The 13,581-nt window shown below is 35.2% G+C and overlaps 1 long non-coding RNA gene across 1 annotated transcript; it reads right to left on the reverse strand.

Annotated features, from left to right (window-relative positions):
- Positions 1-319: 319 nt before the first annotated feature.
- Positions 320-6,675, reverse strand: LOC140157056 (uncharacterized). Its single transcript, XR_011859625.1, has 4 exons — positions 6,583-6,675; positions 3,504-3,739; positions 1,308-1,391; positions 320-597 (listed from the first exon to the last, which is right to left on the reverse strand). It is a non-coding gene; the product is annotated as an uncharacterized lncRNA (long non-coding RNA).
- Between the last annotated feature and the right edge of the window lie 6,906 nt (positions 6,676-13,581).

A 13,581-nucleotide genomic window follows, 5' to 3' on the forward strand; every position in this document is an offset into this window, starting at 1 on the left:
TTTTAAACTGATTATTTCGGTTGAATGAGCGTGAGTTATAATCATGATTACCGCCAGGAAACTGCATGGAGAATGTCAACAACAACAAGCTCACTTAAACATTTTACATTAATGTTTTTTTTAATAGAGCTGCCAACCCTTCTTGATCCTGCAGAAGACTTCATCATTTGCTGATAATCTTCTGTCTTCTGCAAAACATATTAAATCTTCTGCATTTACAGCCATCTGGCTAAATCTTCTGCATTTACAGCCATCTGGCTATAAAATCAAACAAAATCAATTATACGCCCACTGTCCTGTCCTTTTGCCAAAAAAAAAAAAAAAAAAAAAAGGCATTTTAAGGGTCTCAAAAAGCTAACATCCAGGAGCTTCCGGGAGCGCTGATCCCACGCAAGGGCCGCTGCCCATGGCACGAGAGCGCCACATCCTAAACTTTTTTATACTTGGCAGAAATCGTCTGCATTTACATATTAGTATTCCAATGTTGGCAGCTCTGGGAAATAAATATAATTATTGAATTATGATATTTATTTATTTTAGGCGTCGGTTGAGAGAGATTCGGATTGGCGTGTTGGATGCTATAGCCTGGTTAAAATTCTGGAAGAAAATAGAGAATGAAACAAGACGGTTATTTATATATGTACGTTATCTTTTCAGAAGTTTATTAATATGAAACTTGTAATAACAGCATGTACCTCTACACCCCACACACATCATACAAACGCACCAAACATGCAATACAGCCTGTCTAAAAAAAAAATTGTGCAAGTGGAAGTGCCATCTTTGGCAATAAGAAAATACTGTTGTGACATGATGCTTTCAAATACTGTTTGTTTAATTCATTTTGGTTTCGGCAATCCAGAGATCTACTGCACTAAACACAAATGTAAGAAAACCCCTTTGTGCCACTTTTTAGAAAATAGTCTGTTATATCCAAATACCTTGACATAACAGTTAATAAAAGAACATGCATTTGTAGGATTAGTATACAAATATTGAATGTTTAGGAGTTCAATGGTAAGAATATTTTCATGAGGTGAAATATGGAATGTTCCTTTAAATTCTAATTGCCAAAGAGGGCGCTTTTCACTTGCACAATTTTTTAGACGGGCTGTATTATAGAATACACCCCCCACACCCCACAAACACACACTCCATTAATTTTGAAAGCATTGACTGCTAACGAAAGACAACTTAACGCATTATAGAACACGTTACTCTATCACCCACTCTCGCACCACCGGATGCCTGACCCCCCTCTCCACACACACCCCAACACAGCCCAAACTATATAAATACTGACGTACCTTAGCAGTGGGAGAAATATTTGTAGTCGTCTTTTTTGTATTTTGCATTGCAGACACAGTTAGTCGGGAAGGGTGGTGGGCAAACTAGAAGAAGATGGCAAAGAAATTACACATAGTTATCGCTTGATTTTAAAAAATCCTATAAATAATGGGAGCTGTGATGTTCAATGGGAGGAGTGGCGTAAATAGACATTTTCATGGGGGGGACAAGCTGGGGCAAACATAGCAAATGAGGGGGCAGGCATCGGTCATGCTGTTTGGTTTTGTAAGCGCGTCAATACCCTCGTCGTACTGGGCGACACGGGGGGGGCTGTTGAGTCTTGGGATCTGCTTGGAATGTGTCACCGGAACCGGGCCCCGGAACAGTGACGTAGATTTCTTTTTGACATTAGGGGATGGGGTTGGAAAAATTGTCTTGAAGTAAAGTGAATCCAGCACCTTTTTTTTTGGCAACAAAAGAAGTTTATGGTACATGCGCGCTTCACCAAAATGTTGGCATATTGAAGCTAAACTGGTGACATACCGTATGGTACAAAGCTGGAATAAAATGCCCTCGAAGCGGGTCGATCCGCGTTTTACTTTTCAGAACTACCCATAATACCCGTTTTCGTTTACACACATGCTTACAACTTTTCTACGTCATATGTTAGCGGCCCCCGACCAGGAGCGTCGCAAGCACTTTTTGCAATTTTATTATTTTTTTGCACTTTTATGCCCCTTTTTGCAGCTTCGCGTAACTTTGGGCGCCCCATTTTTTTTTTCACCTCCTTGCTATGCGCCTGGATCCGACAATGCACGAAAATTAAATGAACGAATTGTTTGACTGCATTATCGCTACAAAGCACCTGGTAGAAAAATGGACGCATAATTGTTCTTGATGCTTCAAAATGATTTATATTTTTCTTGAAATTTTAACTAATCATACGAGGGTCATTTAGAAAGTTCTACCTCCACCTCATTATCTCAGCTTCTGTACGTAGTAGCCATATTTTGATATTTTCCATGATTATAACCTATAGACGAATCCAATTTCACGCATTCCTACACCTCAATGGCAGCCAAAGCTGGGTCCCCGTCGTGTATATCCCACCTAAAATATGAAATGATGCGTATTGGCGGGTATTTTAAACTGCATTTCAGCACCCGTATTACACGAAGACAATAGAATGATGAAAGGCCGGGGACCCAGTCATGGCCGACTAAATTCTGACCATCACTTGGCTCGTTGGATTCGTCTATACACCAATCCGAGAAGCGTTTACTGTATTTGGCCCTCTATTGACGGTAACACAGATGTACCAGAGCGGGAGATTTAATTCGTAATTCAATACTTATGATCGTGTATTGAATATCACTGTTGTGTACAATTCCCGGATACAATTCTGTGTAGCACGCAATAAATAATGGATGGTAGGTGGAACCCCCGACCTCGGGACACCGCAGTTTTACATCGGGGACACCGCAGTAATGGCGAAGTCGGATTGGTGTATAGCCTTATCTAGCTTGTGAGAAAATAAGGTTTCAAGATCTTTTTTTAGTTGCTGTAGGTGAAGTAAAATTGGAGAAAATTTGTACATACGAGGGTCATTCAAAAAGTTCTACCTGTTGGGTCATAACTTTTGTTTTGTTAAAAGTAGCTACTTGGAAATGTCCATACATATAGTTCGTAATGTCACCTACAGGTGGTGAAAAAATCATGTCCAGACCATTTTCATAGTTTTGTAGGTGACCTGAAAAACACAGTAAGATATGGTACACCGAAAACGGTGACGCATCTTTGGATATAATGCACTTGAAAACATGCGTGCAGCCAATGTACGAACTTCCCTCTTTATACAAAAAAAAATCATATTAGTAACAATATAATTTTTGAATGAATATACACCTTACAGTCCAAAACATCATCTGTGATTGAAAAAGAAAAATTTTGATGGACAGAAATTACCCAGAATTCCAATTTTTGGAAGGATATCTTGTAACATCTCAGGTAATGATAATCAGCATAGTGTTCATCTCTACAGCGTGACCTTTCTAGCTGTGCTTTTAGATAAAATACAAAAGTTAAAGCTACTAGGCTATAACACATATTTTAGTCAAAAAAGTAAATTTAATTCCATCATTTTCAGTTTGTGGCAACCTTTTAAACAGTACATATAATTTTATAATTATTTAATGAAAATCTAATAATACACTTACGCAGCCATTTGTTCCTCCTGCGCCTCCCACCACGTTTATCCATTTCATCTTCTAATGCCTCTTCTTCTAATCCGCCACGCTTATTTGCCAGTAAGAAATCCATCACATCAAAATCACCGTCATCGTCACCATCGTCTGCTGCCTCAAGAAAAAATGGTATTGCAACAGCTACGGCAACAAAGAGGTTTAATGCCATCAAAGCGAATAGAAGTTTACTGGCCATCTTCAATGTGTGTCTGTAAATGTATAAAGTAAGAACATTATGTGTATCATTCTTATAGTCATCTTAATTTCCATTTGCATGCCCCCCCGTCCCTTGCAGCCTGCCAAAAATTGCTTGCATTCACCTCCTCGCCCTCCCAAAAAATTCTTGCCCATATTCCTCTCCTTTGCACATATGCAAAATTTGTTTGCCTATTTGAATGTTTCCTTAAGGGCTGGGGTATGAACGTTTGGACAGTATTTATTTTGGGACATTAGAGCACATCAGACATATCGAATTGCATTCTGAATACGAAGAATGTCATTCTGATATCAAATAATTTTGATTTTTGAAATTCGCAATTTAATACACATTTTATGGCAAATCATTAAAATTGATATTTTTGATATTTAACAGTACTCGAAGTAAACTTTATAAATCTGATGATTTATACTTAAAGTGTATGTAGGTGGGATGAAAAGCCGACGATCAATTGAAAATGTTGACCTTTCGTATTGAAGATATGGATTTTTTTTCCAAAAACACCAAAAAAAAAAAGGTCTTTTTGGGAAAAACATCCATATCTTCAATATGAAAGGTCAAATTTTCAATTGACCGTCGGCTTTTCCTCCCTGCTACATACACTTTAAGAATATATCATTAGATTTATATAATTTACTTCGAGGACTGTTATATATCAAAAATTTGAAAAATATCAAATTTTTATAATTTGCCATAAAATTTTATATTGTGATTTTCAAAAATGAAAATTATTTGATATCAGAAAGACATGCTTCGTATTCAGAATGCAATTGATAGGTCTGAGGTGCTCTCATGTCCCATAAAAAATACTGTCGAAACGCAATAAACGCTCATTTTAGATCCCTTAATGTCTCCAAAGACTTTTTAGAGCGTTTTCTCTAAATGTGCGCCAAAACAATTACCTCCGCCTCCTTTCGACCCACCAAAACTGGCTTGCCTCCCTCCTCCCCCTGTGTTTTGTTGTTGTTGTTGTTGTTTGCTTGACAAAAAATATTGGGGTTCAAAATTATTGCACAGTCCTTAACAGAATACATTCGTAAGAAATAACTCCCCCTTAAAATAATACAAAACATTTCTTTTCATATTATTTCGTAAATTAAATCTAATGTTTTGAACTACTGGATGAATAATCTACACCAAGATCTTTCTTTGCATAACTTGACGTACATTTTGTTGATTTGGGAGTATTTCTAATTTTTACTGGGGCCCGAGCACTGATGAAGACCTCAGCATCGCTGGATTTAGATGTTTTTGCTGACTTCGAACTTTTGCCATGTTCAAAGACTTTTGTCTGACACGGCGTTTATTTTATAGGCCTATTGGTCTAACGGCTCGCATCCAAACACTTTACTTGGAAAACCACTTTTATCACCTACTATGCGTGCCGACGTAGCAACCTCATTGTCTTCTAACTGTGAATAGAAGAATCGTTTTGCTACCCTCCCTAAGGTGTCCCTTTTCCAAAAACAATATCGTTGGTAAAAAAATCACATTTTCCAAAAATGATGCTTTCAGAAAAAGTTGCAATTTTCATCATCCCATATATTTACAAAACGTTCTCGTTATCAAATTTTATGATTGATTTAATTGGTTTCTTTTCCTTTACCTTTCTGTTTCTGATCCCTCAGTTACCCAATTAATTTTGATACGAATGAGGATTTCTTGGAAGTTTTTAATTAGCAGTTGTTTCAAAATGATAAAATCACTAGGGAGGGTAAATCTGGTATCCATGCATAGGCCTACATTTTGACCAAAAGGTGAACATTTACCGACATAATAAATGGGTATATAGGCTGAAGCATCTTGCATCTTGAACTAAAGTGATGGATTTCTTGGATAAATGCGTAACAATCATAATGTGGCCACAAGAGTTAAGGGTCCATATACACAAAAGAGTTAGACCGGGTCTAAAGTTAAACCTGGTCTAAGTGGAATTTAGTTCCATCAGGAATGGTTCTTTACTATTATTTCCTTCCTAGAGTCGCTAGCAAATTTTAAAGATGCAAAGTTCAAAAATAATACAAAATAACATAAGAAAATGGTAAGGAAAATGTACTTTCTCCTGGTACTAAATTTCCGGGGGGCACTCAACTTTGGAGGTGACGCGTATGTAGGGCTGTTAAGACCCCTTTTTCAGCATCGCTGTCACACAAAGACCCCATATTTTTTACGAACACATGCTCTGTCACCCGAAGACCCCTATTTTTCCATTTGATCTGTCACCCAAAGACCCTTACAAGTTCAATTTAAGTCAGCAACTTTCATTCATCACTGATTTTGTTACTTATTTTGAAAAAAATAACCAAGTGGGGGAATGAAAAAAATTTTTCAAAACAATTTTTTTTAAATATAGTAACTACTATACCATTCACCGTAGGTCTTTTACGTGAAAACAACACAATTACGTAACACATGATTAATCTGTTATATGGCTCTCACAATTTGCCGACAATCACACATACCTTTGACTACATTTGCCGACAGTCACACCCCCATACCCGCCCTCTAGCGGCGGCCCTGTTCATATTGAAGTGCCCCCCCGGGCTAAATTCCACTTAGAAAAGATCTAACTTTAGACCCGGTCTAGCTCTTTTGTGCATACGGACCAAGAGGTTTGGATGCCCGACATCCAATCTCTTTAATTCAAGCGATCTCTGATGGCCATTTCGTCTTTCGGCTCCGGCAGTTATCGGTATCACAAAACATGACAAAATCATATGATTTATTATTAATTTGAATATCCGAATCAGAAAAATAAAGCCAAATTTTAGTTTTTGGTACATGATCTATCAACATATTAAATGTAGGATATTATTGAAAAGCAAATAAGCTTACCTCAGTTGCGTTACGTAGAGTAAACGTAGATCATTTGCCTCTTCTGTGTTCCCGTTGGTTGAAATCAGTTTCAACCCTTACCTCATCCCATTTATATTCTAAGTCTTCACCATGGATCACTACCTTTCAAATTAATAGTATTTACACATGTGTTTTATTATAATGAAATTAACAGTAGGTGTCTTTAAGGTTATACAGGATTTTGACATTTTGTGTAGGCAAATTGGCTGCACGTAGCCACCTAAAATATTTTGTTTTTCAAAAATAAACATGGCAGGCCTAAAATCATACTTCATCTTAAAGTTGACACTCTAATGATTATTATTGTAATACTTTTAACGTCATTGCTCATACACAAATGTACTTTGTAAGTGTTTCAATTTGTGTTCAATTTCATGAGCATGAGGTTTTTTGGGAAAGAGGCCAGGAAAATATGGGGAGAGGGTCCGATTTCATTGCGATTTCACATATGTGTTACAAACAAACCAATGAAATAATGTACCTATTTATTCTTTCGATAGGTCCTCCTGATTTAAAACAGTAAGCTTACATGTTCACAGAATGTCAATGAAAATGATGGGGTAAATGGCGACTTTTTTGCTACAACAATATTAATTTAGTGTGCCAATATATTGACACAATTATTCCCTACATTATTTCTTTGAAGTATCAGCTAACACATGCATATCAAAAGTTTATGAATCAGCTACGGGAAACATTAAAAATAATTTATTTCATCTCAGCATATCAGGCCAAATGGTCCAAAATGGAGTTCTGAGATATCCACACATTTAGTTTCAAGTACTCACATTTTCTGCTATTTCACAGTATCAATTCACAATCCCATAATATTCCAGGTGCAGTGCTCCTGTATTACTACTGATAATCCTTACTGCATGGGAAGTATCAATTGATTTTCACAAAACTTGCAGAAATTGACAAATTTCTGCCAAAACTTCCACACTATCAATATCATGTTCAAACCATGTGCTAACTTGTTTACAATGCTAGTTAATGTTGCCAGGGCCAAGGTGATAGTACTTATTTTATTGATTTTGTCTAGTATAGTGCTGGTTGAATACTCATGCTCCACTGTGCATATGCTTCAGTGATTTTAGCAATCAAATGAAAATGATAGGGTTGCCAGTTCATGCGCTGGAATAATAATCACTATAAGGGGGACATCACTAAATAAATGTCCCATTGAAATACATGTGAAAATACAATAAAGTAACTAGGTGCATAATAATTATGAGTCCTGGGGGGGTAGAATGGGGAGGGGGAGCAGTTTTTGGCAAACATTTACAGTGCATCTTTATAAGGCTTAGGAAACACTACAGAAACATTCAAATCTGCATCATAATATCTAGGGGCCATTTAAAGTTTCCACATTGGCAAAGTTAGGCTGGCCGAGAGCAGGGCCAGGGAGGATGACAGGAAATGTTGGCATACCTTTTAAAATCTAACCCACGGGCCCCCATGTATATTTGGGATTCCCCTTCCAAAGAAAATGATAGCCCTCACACCTTCTCTTTCTTCCATGAGTTACACCAAATGCGGAAGGATTTAGTGTAGTGTCCCCTTAAAACAAGAACTGTCTTTAAAAAAGAATTAGTGCTGTGGGATATCTAGAGCAAATATTGATACACAAAAATAATTTCAAAAATACTTTGTTGATACAATTTTTTCAATCTACATCTCTGAGATGTTTAATATATACATATACTTCATAAATAAAAATTAAAAAACAAAAGACAAGTTGAGTGGAATTTTCACCCTCCGTAACCTTAAGGGACCTGGAATGAACGTTTCGACAGTATTTTTTGTGGGACATGAGAGCACATCAGACATATCGAATTGCATTCTGAATACGAAGAATGTCTTTCTGATATCAAATGATTTTCATTTTTTGAAATTTACGATATAGTACAAATTTTATGACAAATTATTAAAATTTGATTTTTCTTCACATTTTTGATATATAACAGTCCTCGAAATAAATTTTATAAATCTAATGATATATTCTTAGTGTATGTAGCTGGGAGGAAAAGCCGACGATCAATTGAAAATTTTGACCTTTCATATTGAAGATATGGATTTTTCCCCAAAAGACCGAATTTTGTTGGTGTTTTGGGGAAAAAATCCGTATCTTCAATACGAAAGGTCAAAGTTTTCAATTGATCGTCGGCTTTTCATCCCACCTATACACTTTAAGTATAAATCATCAGATTTATAAATTTTACTTCGAGTACTGTTATATATTAAAAATATCAATTTTTAATCATTTGCCATAAAATGTGTATTACATTGCGAATGTCAAAAAAAATCAAAATTACTTGATATCAGAAGGACATTCTTCGTATTCAGAATGCAAATCGATATGTCTGATGTGCTCTAATGTCCCACAATAAATACTGTCCAAACGTTCATACCCCATCCCTTAATTAAAGATGCTCATCGTGATTCGTGAGTCATTCGATGGGGAAACGGGTGGGGTCATCTGCGAGCTTGATGAGGAGGAACCGTCTTGTTATTATTATTTTTTTTAATTTCACTTCGATTGGGGGCACACCCCCCCCACACACACACACACCAACCCACCCCCGTTTCCCCATGACGCTTCGCCACTGAATTATCTCTTATTTACCTAAACCGTCGACAGAGTAACCTCATGCTTCTTAAAAAGGAAGTTATAATATGAAGTCTATATTATTTTTACCTTCCCAATTCCTATTTAAAATATTGGTGATTTTAATGCATAAACCCACAAGGCATAAAAGACTGAAGAGAAAGTGAGTGAAAGAGAATAAAAAAAAAAACAAAAAAGAGAAAGGGTAAAATTGCTCGTAATTGAGTACCGGTACTCCCCATTCCAGAAAAATACAGCACTATTTTTTTTTTTAATTGAAAAAATATTATCTTGTTTTGCCAAATGAAACACAGCTAAATCCATATCCTTTATTTACTCAAGTTCTAACTGGCAATGAAAGTTAAATTTTAATATTTGGTCACATTTTTAGTATTCTAAAAACATGCCTTTTTAGAGTGTTTTTTGTATGCTGTGACAATCAAGCCCAAAGACTTGTACAAAGACTAATTTCAAGATATGCATTCTAACTTTTGGAAAACACATTTTCTAATATAATGTTCCATAACCAATTATCAAAAATAACATAAAATGTTAATATTTTGAGCTCACTCTTTAGCCTATAATCAAGATTTTGAATGCTTAGACTTGTGCCAAGTCTTCGAAATTTGTGACTACAAGTGTAAGAAAATATGCAAAATGGCAGGTTTTTTGCCCCATTTCCCCTCAAATTGCCCAAATATTAAAATTTGACTTTTATTGCCATGCAGTTAGAACTAGAACTATTAGGATTTAGCCATGTTTCACTTGGCAAAACGAGAAAATAATTTTTTAATTCCAATATATTTATAGCAGTGTATTTTTCTAGAATAGGGTGTAGGTTCATGCTTGAAAGGTGGGGCCTAATAATGCAAATCCAGTTGATTAAATGTATACAATCAATAATGTTCAAAAAATAAACAATAACATGGTGCATCAAATGGCTTTAAGGGCACAACACTTTATTTTCAGGGGGAAGGGGCATGGAAACAAAAACATCGCCTCACTGATGAGTAAAAAAATCTATAAAGGCCCCGATAAAGGCATACATTAAAATTGAAAAACAAAATCGGCGTAAAAATAAAGTTCCGCCTGATCCACACTCCCCCGCCCCCTCTTGATAATCAAAATAATGTTGCATCCCTTAGGTCCTTCATCTTCACGAAATGACCCTCCAGCTTTTACACTTTCGTGACATCTGGCAACTGGTCAGTATTGTATGACCAAAGATTTTATTAAAAAATTGTAATTTAAGTTTTTATATGCACTGGTCAGTATTGTATGACAAAGATTTTATTAAAAAAGTGCAATTTAGGTTTTTCTATGCATGGTATGACCAAACATGCTTCGGTGCCTTCACCATAGCAAAAGCATAATTTTTGGAAGGACACATGATGATGGATGAGGAAGCGGTTTGCCACCCTTCGCTGCTCACGATATGATTCCTGTTTCCTCAATTAAAAATCTTGGTTTTCACCTTTTTATTACAATCATGTTAAGTTCATGCCAATTATAATTCAAATGAGGGGATTATGCAGTGGCGTAACCAGCAGGGAAGTGGGGGGCTGGGCCCCCCCCCATTTTGAACCCTTGCCCCCTGCTTGCCCCCCCAAATGAAAAAGGTTAAAGTAGGCCTACTTCTGAGAGTTATTAATTAACCTCATATCTGGTCATTTTAACCTTAAAAACACAAATTTAGCTTTAGCTTTAGCTTCAATATGCCAAAAATGTGTACCAAACACTTCTTTTGTCGCCAAAAGGTGCTGCATTCCTGCCCCCTCATTTATTATGTTTGCCCCGCTTGCCCCCCCAATGAAAATGTGTAGTTACGCCACTGGGATTATGAGACAATTAAGGTTAGTCATTCTTTTCCGATCAGGACATAAAAATAATTAAACTTCAATTTTAACATTCAATGTTATGATGATGATAAAAGTAACATCATCATCATGATAATTGAAAGTGACAGCAGACCTACGTATAAGTGAAGGCATCAATGAATGTGTAATGCAAAGAAAAGGTTTATTGACTATTAATGTTGCAATGAGCAAAAACCAGCTATAACATTAAGGGAGTGGTTACAAAGGTAATATTAATGACGATTGCAATCCTTGATTTATTTCAAAATATGTATACCCAGCAAACACAAAACGTTTTCGACATCATTCGAAAAAGGTTATGAAAGGTTGTCAGAAAACGTTTAAATGTCGGGTTATATAAAGGGTATATTAAGAGTATAAAACGTTTTCATAACCTTAAAAAACCATTTTTGATAATCTAGTGCTCAGCAAACAAAAATGTTTTACAGAAAACGTTTAAATGTCGGGTTATATAAAGGGTATAAAACGTTTTAATAACATTCCCAAATCATTCTTGAAAACTTGATGCAAAACATTCTAAACAAAATGTTATTTTGGGGTTGAAAAAATACTTTGCGAAAAATGTTTGCCCAAAATATTTTCAATAACGTTTTAAAAACGTTTTCATGACCTTTATATAACCGACATTTAAATGTTATTAAAAGGTTTAGAAAAAAAACATTTTAAGAACATTTCTGTGTTTGCTGGGTTCAAATATTTTAACATAATGTTATTTAAATATTGACACAATATTTGGCAAAAATGTTTGCAAAAATAGTTTTCAATAACATTTTTTGAAAACATTTTAAAATATTGTTGTAGTGTGTTTTTATACAAAACGTTTTAAAACGTTATCATGACCTTTATATAACCCGACATTTTAATGTTATTAAAACGTTTTTATCTAAACCAATAGCCAACATTATAACTTATTTAAAACGTTTTTAAAACGTTTTTGTGTTTGCTGGGTATGACCTTTATTTATTTCTTCAAATTAAAATATTAATCCATGACTTGGCAAAAGTGGTATATGATACGCAGAGTCACAGCTGTTTGCTTGTAGCATTATTTGAAAAGCAAAAGATTTTTAAGTTTCAAATGTAGTCTTGTGTGATGATAGTAGTTATCAAATATATGTTACCTGATATTATTGGGTAATTTATTTCCGGGATTTATTTATCATGCACACTACATATTTACCTATTATTTACAAGTCAAAGTGGTCTTCGCTGTGTAGTTTTTTAATCATGCAGAATATTAAATGTTTCTATACATCAGTCGTCCGGAATAGTGAGTGCAACAGAACTTTGTAATGAACAACAAGATGAAGAAAAAAAATTATAAATTAGCCTATCATAGTGAGATGTTGCAGTGAAACACAATTGACCGGATTTTTATTTTATTTATCTTTTGACATGTATGCCTTTTTATATATTAGATATTATAAACAAATTCACACATAAAATAAGAAAATCAAACAGATAATTTAAGGGATCTAAAATGAGCGTTTATTGCGTTTCGACAGTATTTTTTGAGGACATGAGAGCACCTCAGACCTATCGAATTGCATTCTGAATACGAAGCATGTCTTTCTGATCTCAAATAATTTTCATTTTTTGAAAATCACAATATAATACCAATTTAATGACAAATTATAAAAATTAGATATTTTTCAAATTTTTGATATATAACAGTCCTCGAAGTAAATTATATAAATCTAATGATATATTCTTAAAGTGTATGTAGCAGGGAGGAAAAGCCGACAGTCAATTGAAAATTTTGACCTTTCATATTGAAGATATAGATTTTTTTCCCAAAAAGACCTTTTTTTTGTTGATGTTTTGGGGAAAAAAATCCATATCTTCAATACGAAAGGTCAAAATTTTCAATTGATCGTCGGCATTTCATCCCACCTACATACACGTTAAGTATAAATCATCAGATTTATAAAGTTTACTTCGAGTACTGTTAAATATCAAAAATATCAATTTTAATGATTTGCCATAAAATGTGTATTAAATTGCGAATTTCAAAAACCAAAATTATTTGATATCAGAATGACATTCTTCGTATTCAGAATGCAATTCGATATGTCTGATGTGCTCTAATGTCCCAAAATAAATACTGTCCAAACGTTCATACCCCAGCCCTTAAGGAAAATGACAGCGCCAAGAACTCACCAATTGCAATTAAATACATTTATACCCATATCAACAGGGTTAGCGTTGACCTGCTGAGTCCGGGGGTCCAAATTGGCAAATAAAGGGGTCCAGGCCTCTAATTCTACACAGATGTACAAAATTAAGGGGTCCAAATCACGGGGACCTGCCAAATCAAGGAGTCCTGGACCCCAAGACCCCTTAAAACGCTACTCAAACTTGTTGACATAATAAAGTGGAATCTTTTTCCAGCAAGAAATACTAGAATTGTTTAATTTCTTGATCCAAGACATCTTTAAAACATTAAAAAACATCTCAACGTGAAAAATGTTAATTTGAACCCAATGTCTATCAG

The sequence above is a fragment of the Amphiura filiformis genome, chromosome 7, assembly GCF_039555335.1.
Source record: "Amphiura filiformis chromosome 7, Afil_fr2py, whole genome shotgun sequence".
Taxonomy (NCBI): Eukaryota; Metazoa; Echinodermata; class Ophiuroidea; order Amphilepidida; family Amphiuridae; genus Amphiura; species Amphiura filiformis.